The following is a 13,339-nucleotide window of genomic DNA, read 5'->3' on the forward strand; positions in this document are numbered from 1 at the left end:
ATTTATAACCAGCCGTATTTATATCCAAATTATAGACTCATTGCCAACTGTATTTCCTTTAATTTAAATTTCCAAATGATTTTCAGAAATTTCTAATTACACTATACAACAAAATCAAATTTTTTCCAAAATTACAAGGTCCGACCAATAAATTTTGATAGAGGAGACAAAAAAAAGACACGTGTATCGGCGTTTTGAAAGTTTGCATCTGAATTTCATTTGAGGGCGGGTTAAAGTTTCCCAAATCTGGGACATTCTTATTGTTAATCTTCATAAGAAACCATGTGATACTTACATTTTAGGTATAAAATATGATCCGCAAAGTTATGTAAAATGTTACGGTAAATATTTTTGTAGAATATGTTAACCCTCGAAATCATCAAGGCATGGGTATTTTTGCCCTTCTTTTAAATAGTGCAAAAACCACTATTAAAACAGGGATTTAAGGGGTTAAACTGTTCTGCAAAAAAATTATACGTGAAATTTTACTATAAGTCCCTGAATACATCAAAACGGAAAATTCAACCAGAAAGTCAGAAAAAAGACATAACAAAAGAGAACATAGGGTTAATTTCGCATTTATTAAGAATTTTATTTTAAAGAACATTTTAGGTATAACATGAATTCAGCAGATTTATGTAAAATGTTACGAAAAACATTTTTGTATAATATGTTAACCCTCTAAATCCCCAAGGCATGGGTCTTTTTGGTCCTTCTTTTAAAAAAGAGCAACAAACACCATTAAAACAGGGATTTACAACAGGGGATAAAATGCTCCGCAAAAATATTATCCGTGAAATTTTACTATAAGTCCTTAAATACAACAAAACGGAAAACTCAACTCAAAAATACCCACAAAAACACAAATCGGAAGAAAATATAATTAAATATAAGTATTCAAAACCAGCATTGCTTGAGGTGTTGACTCTGCAATTAATGGATTTTTCAAGAAGCTCCAATACTAATGAAATAAAAGTGTTCGAATATCCAGGTGAATATACTATTGACCTAAATAAACTAAATATCATTTTACATTTCTAACTATTTCCTTTTCGAGCACTCGTTTATCTTCATTCGCCAATTAGCTTGGTTAAATCAAACACCTTATTTTAACAAGAGTAAACAAGTTGTAGATAAAACACAGAGTTTTAGTATTGTTTAGTTATTCACACCCATGAGCAGTCAAAAACGTCTGTCATACTCATCTTTAATTAAACTCTTTTAATGTCAACTTTTGAAGTTGACACCTGAAAAATCCATAAAATAAGTGAGAAATATTTAAAATTTACTAACTTTATTACTGTTGTTGACTTTTGAAATTTCTACTCAAAATTTATAACAGTGCTAGCAGGTTGTGTTTTCATTAACATAATTTGTTTTATATTCTTGTCGTTGTCATTCTATTTTGTTGCTAAAGATAAATTATGTCATAGTGATACAAAAAAAGTACGAAAACACCAATTATAATTTGTCAAGGTGGATCAGATGATACTTTTCAATATCTAGCTAAGTGTTTAGTTATATAAACAAGGATAGAGAAATAAAAGAGAATATAAATTTCTGGATATTAGTTAATTGAATATTATTTTATTTAAATAATGTCAATCAAATTAATAAGGATTTCTTAAGATTGAACCAATATTTGATAATATTTATTAATAGATAAAAAAAAAAGTTCGAGTCCATTCGGTCCAAAGGTACGACCCATATTTTTTTAAAATGCCGACCAAGGTATGTTACATGTCGAAGGTACCCTATTTTAAGTTCCCATAACGCCTCCCCTGGAGCATTTATATGTTCTATTTTAATAACTTAAAATCGAATACTCCTTGTCTACGCCCACGTCAAATTTTATCCTGATCGAGCTAGCCGTTAAGAAATGCCAGGTTTATTTCCAAACAATTTTGATTCTGCCCCACTGTGCAGACAAGTGTTGGTTTTTTCACATAGTTTTTTTTTCTTAATATATTCCCACCACTTAGGTTTCTGACAACTGAGTTAGGTCTTCGATAGGAGAGGAACTCCTAATTGGCCCCTAATATTTATCATCTATCTTAGTAATATATTTGATATTAAGTATCATAAGAGAACTCATGCCTATTTAATTTTTATAGCTTGGCCGCCTAAAATATTTATAAATACTGAAAAACTTTTACTAACCTAACTTGTGCCTAGATTTTAACTAAATGTTAAACATTTATTAAAATTACCCAATAAAGCTAACAAAAACTCATATTTTTATTTCGTTTTAGCCTGGTGATACACTATTATTGTCTTTAAGCCAACAATAATCTTGGAAAAGAAAACTACTGAAGTGTATAAGTGCACACTGTGGAACTTGCAATAAATGAAAGAGAAATACAAACAAAAAGTGAATATACTAATATAGCGCAATAGAAAACAACTTGAAGCTAAAAAATTGTATATGAAGAGAATACCAACTAGAGGAAGAAAATGAACACACAAAAAATATATTGCTAACACAACAACTACAATACTTAACAGCAGCAGCTAGAGCACCCAACATTGCTAGAACAATGGTTTGCAACTTTTTCAACGTAACTGATCATCATGATGTGAACACAGAAGTGATAAAGGCTCAAAGAAAAGTACGACAATCAAGAACAATAAAATAGAGCTGAAAAAACAACTACAAAGTCCCGATCCGTAGTGTGAAACATTTGCTGCAAAACATTTTTAAATTCTCCTTTAAAACTACATTCGTGTCCGCACAGTGAAGTTTTTGCTTTTCAGTTTTTGACATTTCTGCACAGAACGAATATGAACGAATAAATGTAGATGACATACTCAACAAAAACTTAATGTACATGAAACAGAGTACCCTTTTCCATTCCTCTCTCCCCTTTCATCAACAAACCCAAATGTTTTGCAGCAAATGTTTCACAGTATGGATGGGGACAAACAAATCAGCTTCAAGCACAACATAAGGATTTGAGAGCCTATAGTCCACGTGGTCTGAATTTTTTTTACAATGCGTCAAATTTTTCATTTTTTGATCGATGGGAGCATTATACTAAATGAAAAAATGTGGTATGTTAATGTCTGAGAGAATTCCTATTGTCAGAGTTATATTGTGAAATATTATGCGGATCATTTTTATGGAAGACCTTAACCCTCTAACTCCTCAATAATAGAGAAAATCTAAAAAAATCCTTTCACAATGGACATTTAAGAATATAGTGTTATGGCATACAGCTATGGGGCACGGCCTAAGCGTCAAATGTAGAAAAGATCCAAGGACACCAAAACAAGATTCTAAGAATGATCATAGTTGCCCCTGGTATATAGAAAACGCGAATAAACACAAAGATCAAAAAGTGCCCCTTGTAAAAACTAGTATCACGAAAAATATAAAAAAATATTAAAAAAAAACTATGCAAATTGTTTTTTAATTTTTAAAAAAAAAAATTTTGGAAAAATAATTTATGACAAAAAGAATTTTTGATGAAAAAAAAATTCGGGTTAAAAAATATTTTTACCGATTTTGACCCATTGTAGGTCCAACTTACTATAGCCTTATATAAATCGTTGCAATATACTTTAAAATATCTATCATTAGATATCCATATTGTCTATATTAATGACTTAGTAATCCAGATATATGTAGATCCAAAATAGGGCAAAAATCGATATTGCCCCCGATTTTCCCTTATATTTCAGCCATTTGGGCGGGTTTTGTCGATTTTAAATAGCAACCGAGCCGGAAGAATTCCTGATATACTGATATATGAATCATATATGTAAGTTATTTGGGGGGCTACGGAAAGTTGATTTCAACTTCGCTATCTATAACGATCCAGAATATATACAACTTTGGGGGGTTCGCAGAAACGCAATCTACGAATAATTCTAAGAAAGTTTCCCCAAGAAACCATAGGTCTAAAATCAAATCCTATGTTGCGCATTTCGTATTTTATTCAATAAAAAAACTATTAAAAAAAATATGTGTTTTTCGGGTATCATCATTTTTCTGAAGGTTTTTACGCAAATAAACATAATGGCGTCCTTTTTTTGGAAAATTTCTACTCCTGGTGGTGGCTCAACGCACCTAAAGACGCGCATTTTGAGAAAATTTTTCTGTAGAGCAAAAACGGTTGAATATATTGCAAATCTGATTGCACCAGTCGATTGTGCATCAAAAATTAATACAATTGATGTTTTTTGAATCCTTAAAAATAGTTCCATAAACAGGGCGCAAATTTCATAAACAAAATAATAAAAAGTATTTTAGATTTTTTAAATATACACGATGAAATTGAATTTTAAGCTTATCAAAATTGTTCCCATATTTCCTTTCTATCACAACCCGTTAAAAAGTTATTTGGCTTTAAAAATGTTTTGCTAAGGCAACCTAATAAAAAAATGTCTAAACTTTTTTTACCAAATTTTATTTTCTTGTTAAATAAATAACTTTGAAGCCACATAACTTTTAACGGTTAGTGATAGAAAGGAAATATTGGTGCCGTTTTGCTAAGCTTAAAATGGCTTTTCATCGTGCATGTTTAAAAAAACTAAAATTATTTCCTTTATTTTTTATGAGATTTGCGCCCCCTATTGTAGGTTTTTGGAACTATTTTTTAAGGATTCCAAAAACATCAATTGTATTACATTTTGATTCAGAATCGACTGGTGAAATCAGATTTGCAATATATTTCTCTACAGAAAAATGTGCTCAAAATGCGCGTCTTTAGGTGTGTTGAACCACCACAAGGAGTGAAAATTGCCATTATTTTTTACGTTATTTTATTTACGCAAAAACCTTCAGAAAAATTATGATGCCCGCAAATAAAATTTTTTAAATTAATTCTAATGTACATATATATTTGGATAAAAGAGATATCATTGGATAAAAGACGAAATGCGCAATATAGGATTTCATTTTAGACCTATGGTTTCTTGGGAAGAATTTTATAGAATTTTCCGTAGATTGTGTTTATACTATACGATTTTTCGTGAAAAAAATCGACCCACCCTAATGTATACTCTTGCCACTCATGGCGAATGGTATAAAGCGGATTAAAAAAATTACACTCCACTTTAGTTCTTAATTTTTTTAAAAAAATAGCCAAAAATCTTTTTACGATACGAATGAGTTGATATAATAAATATAAATAGTCCCTGAGAAGATAAAGAGCTTTATTTACAACTTTGATTTCTTTGGTAACCCCCACTAAAATTTTCCTTTTTGAAAGGACTTTTATTGATTTTATCGAAAAAAGGGTATAATAGACCTCTAAATACAGGAGAAAGAGGGTTGAGATCTTCCACATAAATGATTCCCATTAAATTCCACAATATAACTCTGACAATAAGAATTCTCTCATAAATTAACTTTCAACTTTTTTTTCAAATTTCGACAAGCCAGCTTCTTTAGTTTGCATCTTATCGTGTTTTCAACAGAAGCACAATGGTCTGTTCGTAGGCGGAATGGGGACATTCAAGGATTAATATAAGATTATGCTTATAAAAGGTGTTCAATTAGTTATGAATATAAACACAAAAACGTAAAAATATTAGATTGTTCATATTTGAGTAAAATCCTTAAAAAATTATAGATATCTTTTTTGAGATAGCCCATGTTCAAGGACGATTTTCTCTACTATATGCTGTTTGGATGAGAAACCGATTTATAGAAAAAAAACTTAAAAAACTACGATACATTTTAACATGAAATCAAAAGTTATAAAATCTGACAGTTCTTATTAACAGTTCTATTTTAGGTATTTTGCATGCACCTTTTAAAAATTATAAACTTTGATCATAATTACTTATATAATAACCAAACTAAAGCGAATTTCGAACTTCATGTTAACTTTAAATTTTATATGACCAACTAGCAGAACCCGGTCCGCTTTGCTGGCCCTTAGAAAACATCTGTTTTACATTGCATCTCGTTTTTAATATACAGTTTCGGACAAAGTCGGTGATCCAATGAATTCAAAAATTCAGTAGGATAATTAAAGGCTTGTTCTTCGTTCATTACTGTGTCAATCTATTTGTATTTTATTGTTTTAACAGGCAGTTTCAATTGTATTTGCTTATTGATCTTGTTAACATCATAATTTGTTGGTGCCAAAATTGCATGTTCCCACAGACAATCCGAATTATTGTAGTTCGTTGTAAGACTTGGGAATACTTTATCAACGACGTCTTGAATATTCATTTGCATTTGGCAGAAATCCGGAAATGAAATCTCATTTTTGGAGGGATCAATTGGAATTCTTCGTATCGTCATTGGGATGCGTGAGCAATGATCCAAATCTGTGGTACATTTGTCCTTTGTCTTTGGGCATGAAGCCGACGTCATTTGAAAGCTTGTGTTGTACTTTTGGATACTTTGAAGGAAACTTTGGAAACTGCGACGCATTTGCTGAAGCCGTGATTCTCGTTCTCTTCCCATATCTGCGACTCTAGACGTAGATGCCCTTTCGAAAACAAATTTTATTTGAATATAAAAGCGTTATTTTTTATTAAAAGTGATATGCGGAGAGTTATTCAAAATATTATTTTTTTAATAGATTTCATATGGAAACTTTTTAATCATGCACCTAATTTGCAAGAGTAAACAAAATTTTTTATCATCGATTGATAATATAAAAGAACTTCTATAGTACCGGACATGTGTTGGAATGTATTCCTTTTTTCGCTTACACCAAATCATTAATTTTTAGAATGAAGTTAAGCAACAAAATGAAAATTGTCATTGTTTGAACGTTGGAATTAAAAAAAAGTATTTATGTACATGATTTTACAGTGTTACCCGCTATGCTTTTCTGAAGATTCCGTGAAAATTTTATCAAAATCGGTCCAGCCGTTTTTGAGTCCATATGGAACATACATACACACATCTGTTTTTATATATAATGGCATTAACGGTATAATGTAAATATTAGATTTTTACACACCCCTCCGCCCACAGACCGAATATAAAATATCTGACAGTGTTACCCGCTGGGTTATTCTGAAGATGCCCTGAAAATTTCATCAAAATCGGTCCAGAAGTTTTTTATATATATAGATGGTATTAGCGGTATAATGTAAAAATTTTATAATGCCACGCCCCTTCGCCCACAGACCGAAAATCAAAAATCTGACTCTACAGTGTTACCCGCCAGGCTATTCTGAAGGTTCCCTAAAAATTTCATCAAAATCGGTGGAGCCGTTTTTGAGTTCATTCGGAACATACATACACACATACTTACAAACAGCCATTTTTATATATATAGATAGATGAAAATATATATAACAAATTCAGAAGATTAAGGATTGCAAAATTAAATATGTTTTTCTTCAATTTTCGTAACCTCTCTATTACCAATATAATAAATCTAATCATAACTGGCTAACTTAGTGATGAATTCATGAAGCAAATCCTTATTAATATTTTTAATGTTAAAAGAAAAAATAACAAAGAAATGTTTTCATACTGTTAGCAATCATTTGTTTCCATTAAAGCTTTCACAAAATACCTGCAAGGGAACGATTGATGCAAAAACATCAGCTCCTGTGACTGACTGTTGTATTAAATGCAGTAATTAATTTTTCCATTAACAATTATTGAAATGAAAACGGTTATTATCGGGCTGTTACTTTAACATCTTTCTGTTACTGTTTTCAATTATCTCATTTTCTTTCGGATTTTTCTTCTGCTATTTGATGTATTTTTATTATATAAATTGTTAAATGTCGCAAACATTAATATTACTCGTCATAGTTGTTTGCTTTATTTTTATACATCAAGAAATTTCTTTTGTTTTCTTTTAATTTCTGAGACAAAGAAAACAATTCTGCGAAATTCTGTTAAGCTATAGGCAGAGCATTCAAAGCGATTACTTTGTTTCAAAGATGACTATGATTTTGCTTTCTTTCCCAATGCCTCTTGGCTAAATTTATGGTAAATATTTATTAGTTTCCATTATAAGTTCAGTGAAATGTATATTGATTGATTATGCTGCAATAGTGATAAAATTTAGCACAAATTAGTTTTAAGTACTCTGAAATTATACTGTAAAATATGGCGAGAATACCCCATGCAAGGGGACTCACAATTGACCCTAACCCCCTTTAAACACCTATATCAGAAAAATAATTTATTATAACATATTGATAGTGGATATACAAGATCCGGTACAGCCAAATATAACACTCTTACTTGTTAGTTTTGTATTTTTCTTCATTGTTAACGTACAAATTACTGAACTTCTTCTTGTTTTAAATACAAATGATTTAGTAAAATATTCGAATAATAGTTTCTGCTCATTATTCATTCTAATAATCGAGACATTTTTAAAAATTAACCGGTCACTCGAATAATAAAAAAAAGATATAAACTTTTATTCGATCAAATTTAATCCCGGATATTAGTTTTTCGTCTAACGACTATTTACACAGCTAGCTAGACATGTTTTTTGTTCTAAAAATCTGGAATTTTTTTTCAAGTAACCAAAGCGGCTAAAAATACTTTCATTTTAGCATATCGGTAGTGCTTCATGGAGTCCCTTTCCAAATCAATTAATTTTCATCCAGGAGTATAATTATTTTCATTAATTTAAAAAGAAAAATATCTAAATAATAATGTCCAACTAGCTGCACCTACAATATCTCAGAATCTTTTCTTCATTTATGTCCTTAAACAAATTATGTATTCTATTGTTTCTTCCAGAATCATAAACAAAATATTTTTGAAGAATTCTGACGCTTGGTTTTTCCTTGGGACTGATTAGGATAATTGGTTATAGCTCCTATATAATGACCACTTCCCAAAATCACTTAATAACTCATAAATCGCTTACAAATAGCTTTATCAAGTATAGCTCCCATATAAAAGAAAATCGCTGCATTACATTTTATGAAGATCAGCCTATAATTCGTGATAATTCTCATATATGGACTTAAGGACACATACAAAAAATTCGGTGCTGTATGCAAAAATTATACTACTGAATTTTGAGAACATCGGTCCATAACTGGTCACAGCTCCCAAATAAGGTCCGTTTCCGATATTCACTATAATATCCCTAAAACTCTTGTAACTAACGTTAATGAGATGAAATTCAAACAGAATAGGCCTCAACTAAATACAAATCAAGTTAAAAAATTTAATGACGATCGAAAAATAATTATGTCTTATAAAAACGTTGATTTATAGCCAGAAATTAATGAAAGCAACAAATTTGCTGGATAGACAGACATCGGTTTCATTACTTGTCCAATATGATTCAGTTTTAACGTTTTATACATCCAGCCATTTATTACTTGATATTCACCATTCTCGGTTTTTACTTCTTGTATTTATTTAGATTTTTAATTCACTTTAAGGAACATATCTGCGTAAGATAAGAATTAAATACAATTTGTGTAATAAATGATACTGTCATTAAGTATATTTTATTAATGTTGTGAAAAGTTATATTACAAGAGAAAGCAGCAAACGGAAGTGCCTTTATAACGCCTTAGAGTAAATGATAATGGGGAAAAATCAAATGTACAAACAAAACATAATTTCAAATCACAACATCAATCATTGTCTGTTCCTGGCAGACAATTATAACTTTCTTTTACCTTACTTAGCATCAACACATCAACTTATTCTATTTGTTTTCATACTTTTCACTTTGTTCATTTTCATTCTCATTTTTTTTTTGTTATTTAATGGTCAGATAATAACTTTTCCCTTTAAATGGAGTTACTCTGTTCCCAGCCTCGCTTATTACTTCATTTTAAGTTTCGTATTAATTACTTAATATGTTGTTGCAGAAATATGATTGATTGATATCCTCTTTTATTCGGTATAAATTAAGTTAAAACAAACTTTTGTAAAAGCATTAAAAATTTATACTTATATGACTTTACCAAGAGCATTATTTTAAAAAGGTATTAAAGACAAGCACTGAAATTTGTTCGATTTTCATAATTAAAGCTCCTGACTGGCAACTTATAAAACCCCAGCAGTAAGCAAGTCAATATATCCCTTAAGGACAGTAATTGTAACAAATTACACTATGTAACAAATGAAAACTTTTGGAAAAACACACGATCATGACAGTGTAGGTTTGGCTCTACTACCAAAGGGTAGTAAAACCCTATACTCAGTTTATCCATTTAAAAATCAGTGGGCCATCAAAAAATGGTGTCATGAAAAAATTTAAAAAAAAATTAAACCTTAATGTCTTTTGATCTAAAAGAGATAACCTACAGATATAAGCATATTTTTATAGACTATCCATATTTCAGCTCATTCGGACTATAAATGGATTTTTGGCGATTTTTTTTAAATGTAAGACTTTGAGGGTTTACCCACTGATCCGCATTCCGCCTACTATACTTAACAACTGAAAATCAACTCGAAAACACCTCAGTCGAGAAAATGATATAGCACAACATTATTTGAACAAAAATTCTATGTTTTAGCGTCAAAAAATAGTAAAAACGAAAATTGTTGAGGTACAAAAGTGATATTTATGTGCTATTTAGAGTGCATTGATATGTTCACATGAATTGTTCAGCTTTACCTTATCTATAAAGTTGCTAAATATTGTTAGTGATAAATTAGGAGGCACTGGAAGTTATTCTAAAAAAATAAAAAAAAAAATTCTTCATATATTTGTTTCAAAAAAAGTGCACGAAAAAGCTATTTCTTTTTGAAAAAAAAAAATGTTAACAAAATTTCTTTGGCGAACTCTTAGCTATATTATTGCCATCTAAAGTTAAGCGGTCTGAATTAGCTGTTGTCCAAAAACAGATGACATGATTTTTTGAGGGCCCACTGATTTTTAGAATTTTTTGGGGCCCATAAAAAAAAATTTGTCACCAAAGTGACCAACTTGGTATAGGGTTTTACTACCCTTTGGTACTGTCATGATCGTGTGTTTTTGCACATTTGCACTGTGTTATCAGACACTTGGCTAACTCTAATTGATATATTTAGGGTCATTTAATACATGCACTTTGTAGTGTACAGGTAATCTGGCATGAACTCAATTGCCACTAAAATATCTCTAAGTAATCTAGGGTGTAGTCACTTTAAACGTTTTGAGAGTAATTCGTATAAACTGGCTTTATACAAATTGTGTTGATAAATTAAAGATAAAATTTTTTTTTTTATTTGCGCATAATGTTGTTTTTTAAAAGCATATTGGACTGGTTTTAAATCTTGTTTGCCTTAATGACACAAAGGAAGAATATCATTTTTGATATCAGATCGGAATAGCAAAGCCTCTGAACTAAGGATAAAAAGCTAAGTGATTCAAATCGAAGGTTCAAAACCAGTTTTATATGCATTCAAAGATGGTGTTGCGAAAACGCAACGGCGATACAAAATGGGTTAAGTATACTGTCATCCCATGTAACTAGCGGGAAGTCAATTGCGACTTTAGTAGCTCTAAGTAACCTATAGTGTAGTCACTTTAAACTTTGGAAAGCTGTTACTTTACATACCAGAAGTATCTATTGGAGAGTTGTCGGAAGTTTGTTTACAAGCAATCGGTTATTGAAATGTCTATCAATTGTTTTTTATCTGACTCTTTGAGGTCTCTTATAACCAGTTAAGTAACTGGCTCTATATAATCGGTATGTGGATCTAATGATTCGACTACTTTGGACCAGCTATCAGACAGTATTATTGTATTCAAGAAGGCTCAATTAACACCCTGCTTAGGATATGCATGTGTTAAAATAACTAGGCACGTAGATAGTTATGTAACTAGTTGTCACCCTAAATGTTAGGTAAAATCACTAGTTCGGGACAGTCTCCTAGAACAGCTGTGACCTACACTGTTGATAAATATACATATCTGTATTGATGCTTTGTGGAGATTTCTGTTGATTTCCGAGTTAAAGGTTGACACTTTTGTTTTTTCCAGTTAAGGTGTATTCATAAAGTGAAATTGTTTTATAAATAAATAATATTCTTTAATTTAAAACATGCTATTTGTTCACATTAAAATTAAGCATACAATTTTATACTGGCAATATTACAAGATAACATTCTATGCAAATTTAAATTGTGTACAAATTCAACCACAGGGAATACAAGTTTTTCTTAAAAACCATAAAATCTAATTAGTTTTCTTACTTAAAATGTAAGAAATAAAAAAATATACATAAATACATTTTTTACAATTTTTGTTTTAGTTAAAAATATTTACATATTTACATTTAAGATATATAAGGACCAGCAGCAATACAAACAGCAAATCAAACAAATTAATATTATTTACCTATGTTATTATCTATAAAAGAACATTTTCATGTTTTCATCATTGACCCAATAGGAATATTTGAAAAAGAAAAATTAAACCTACATTTGGTTCAAAAAAATCTGTAGCATAGAAAATGTTTAAAAACGGATATTTTTTATAAAGATCTCAAACGATCTGTGATATTAAATCGCCACAATTATGTTTGATTAGACTTCTTACCACAATTCAAAAATATGTAACTAAATTCGTGTCTCCATATTAGTTAATATAAATAAAAATCAATTGTCGTTCGTTGGTAATTGCATCAGTTGAGAACGGCTGGACCGATTTAGACAATTTTTTTTTTTAATGTTGGTCATTGTTCAACTTATGTTTTTACGGAATGAAAAATTGAACAATCCCACTTTTACGCCCACTCTTTTCGACTTATATAAAATCGGGAAACGGCTACACCGATTTGGCTAATTTTTTGTTTAAATGTTCGTAGTTATCCAATTTAAGTTTCTACTGAAGGAAAATTTTATCACTTTTTCGATTTACATAAAAGTAAAATGTACTAAAAGTAAAATGTTACTACAACTGCAGTAAAGTCGTAGTAATATTCGTAAGAAAATTTTACTTTTTTTCGATATATCTAAAATCGCAGAACGCCTGGACCGATTTGGCTATTTTTTTTAAATGTTAGCAATAGTCCACAAAAGTTTTTTACGCCCAATAATACGCCCACCTATCAAACGCTGTAAATATGTGAACAATAAGCGTTTAATCAAGAAAAGCTGCTCGATCTGTGATCACTCATATTTCTGGCCAAAAATTAATTTTTTATATAAAAAATCACAATATCTAAAATCGCTAATATCTTTACCAAAAAGCGTTTAATCAAGAAAAGGAGCTCGATCTATGATCACTCATATTTCTGAACAAAAATCTAATTTTTATATAAAAACTCAAAATATCTAAATTGGCAAATAACTTGGCCATTATCGATTTTTTATATAAAAGCTCAAAATTCGCTAATAACTTGGCCAATAAGCGTTTAATCAAGACAAGCTCAATCTGTGATCACTCATATTTATGGCCAAATATCTATGTTCGCTAATAACTTGGCCAATAAGCGT

This window comes from Calliphora vicina, chromosome 4 (assembly GCF_958450345.1).
Source record: "Calliphora vicina chromosome 4, idCalVici1.1, whole genome shotgun sequence".
NCBI lineage: Eukaryota > Metazoa > Arthropoda > Insecta > Diptera > Calliphoridae > Calliphora > Calliphora vicina.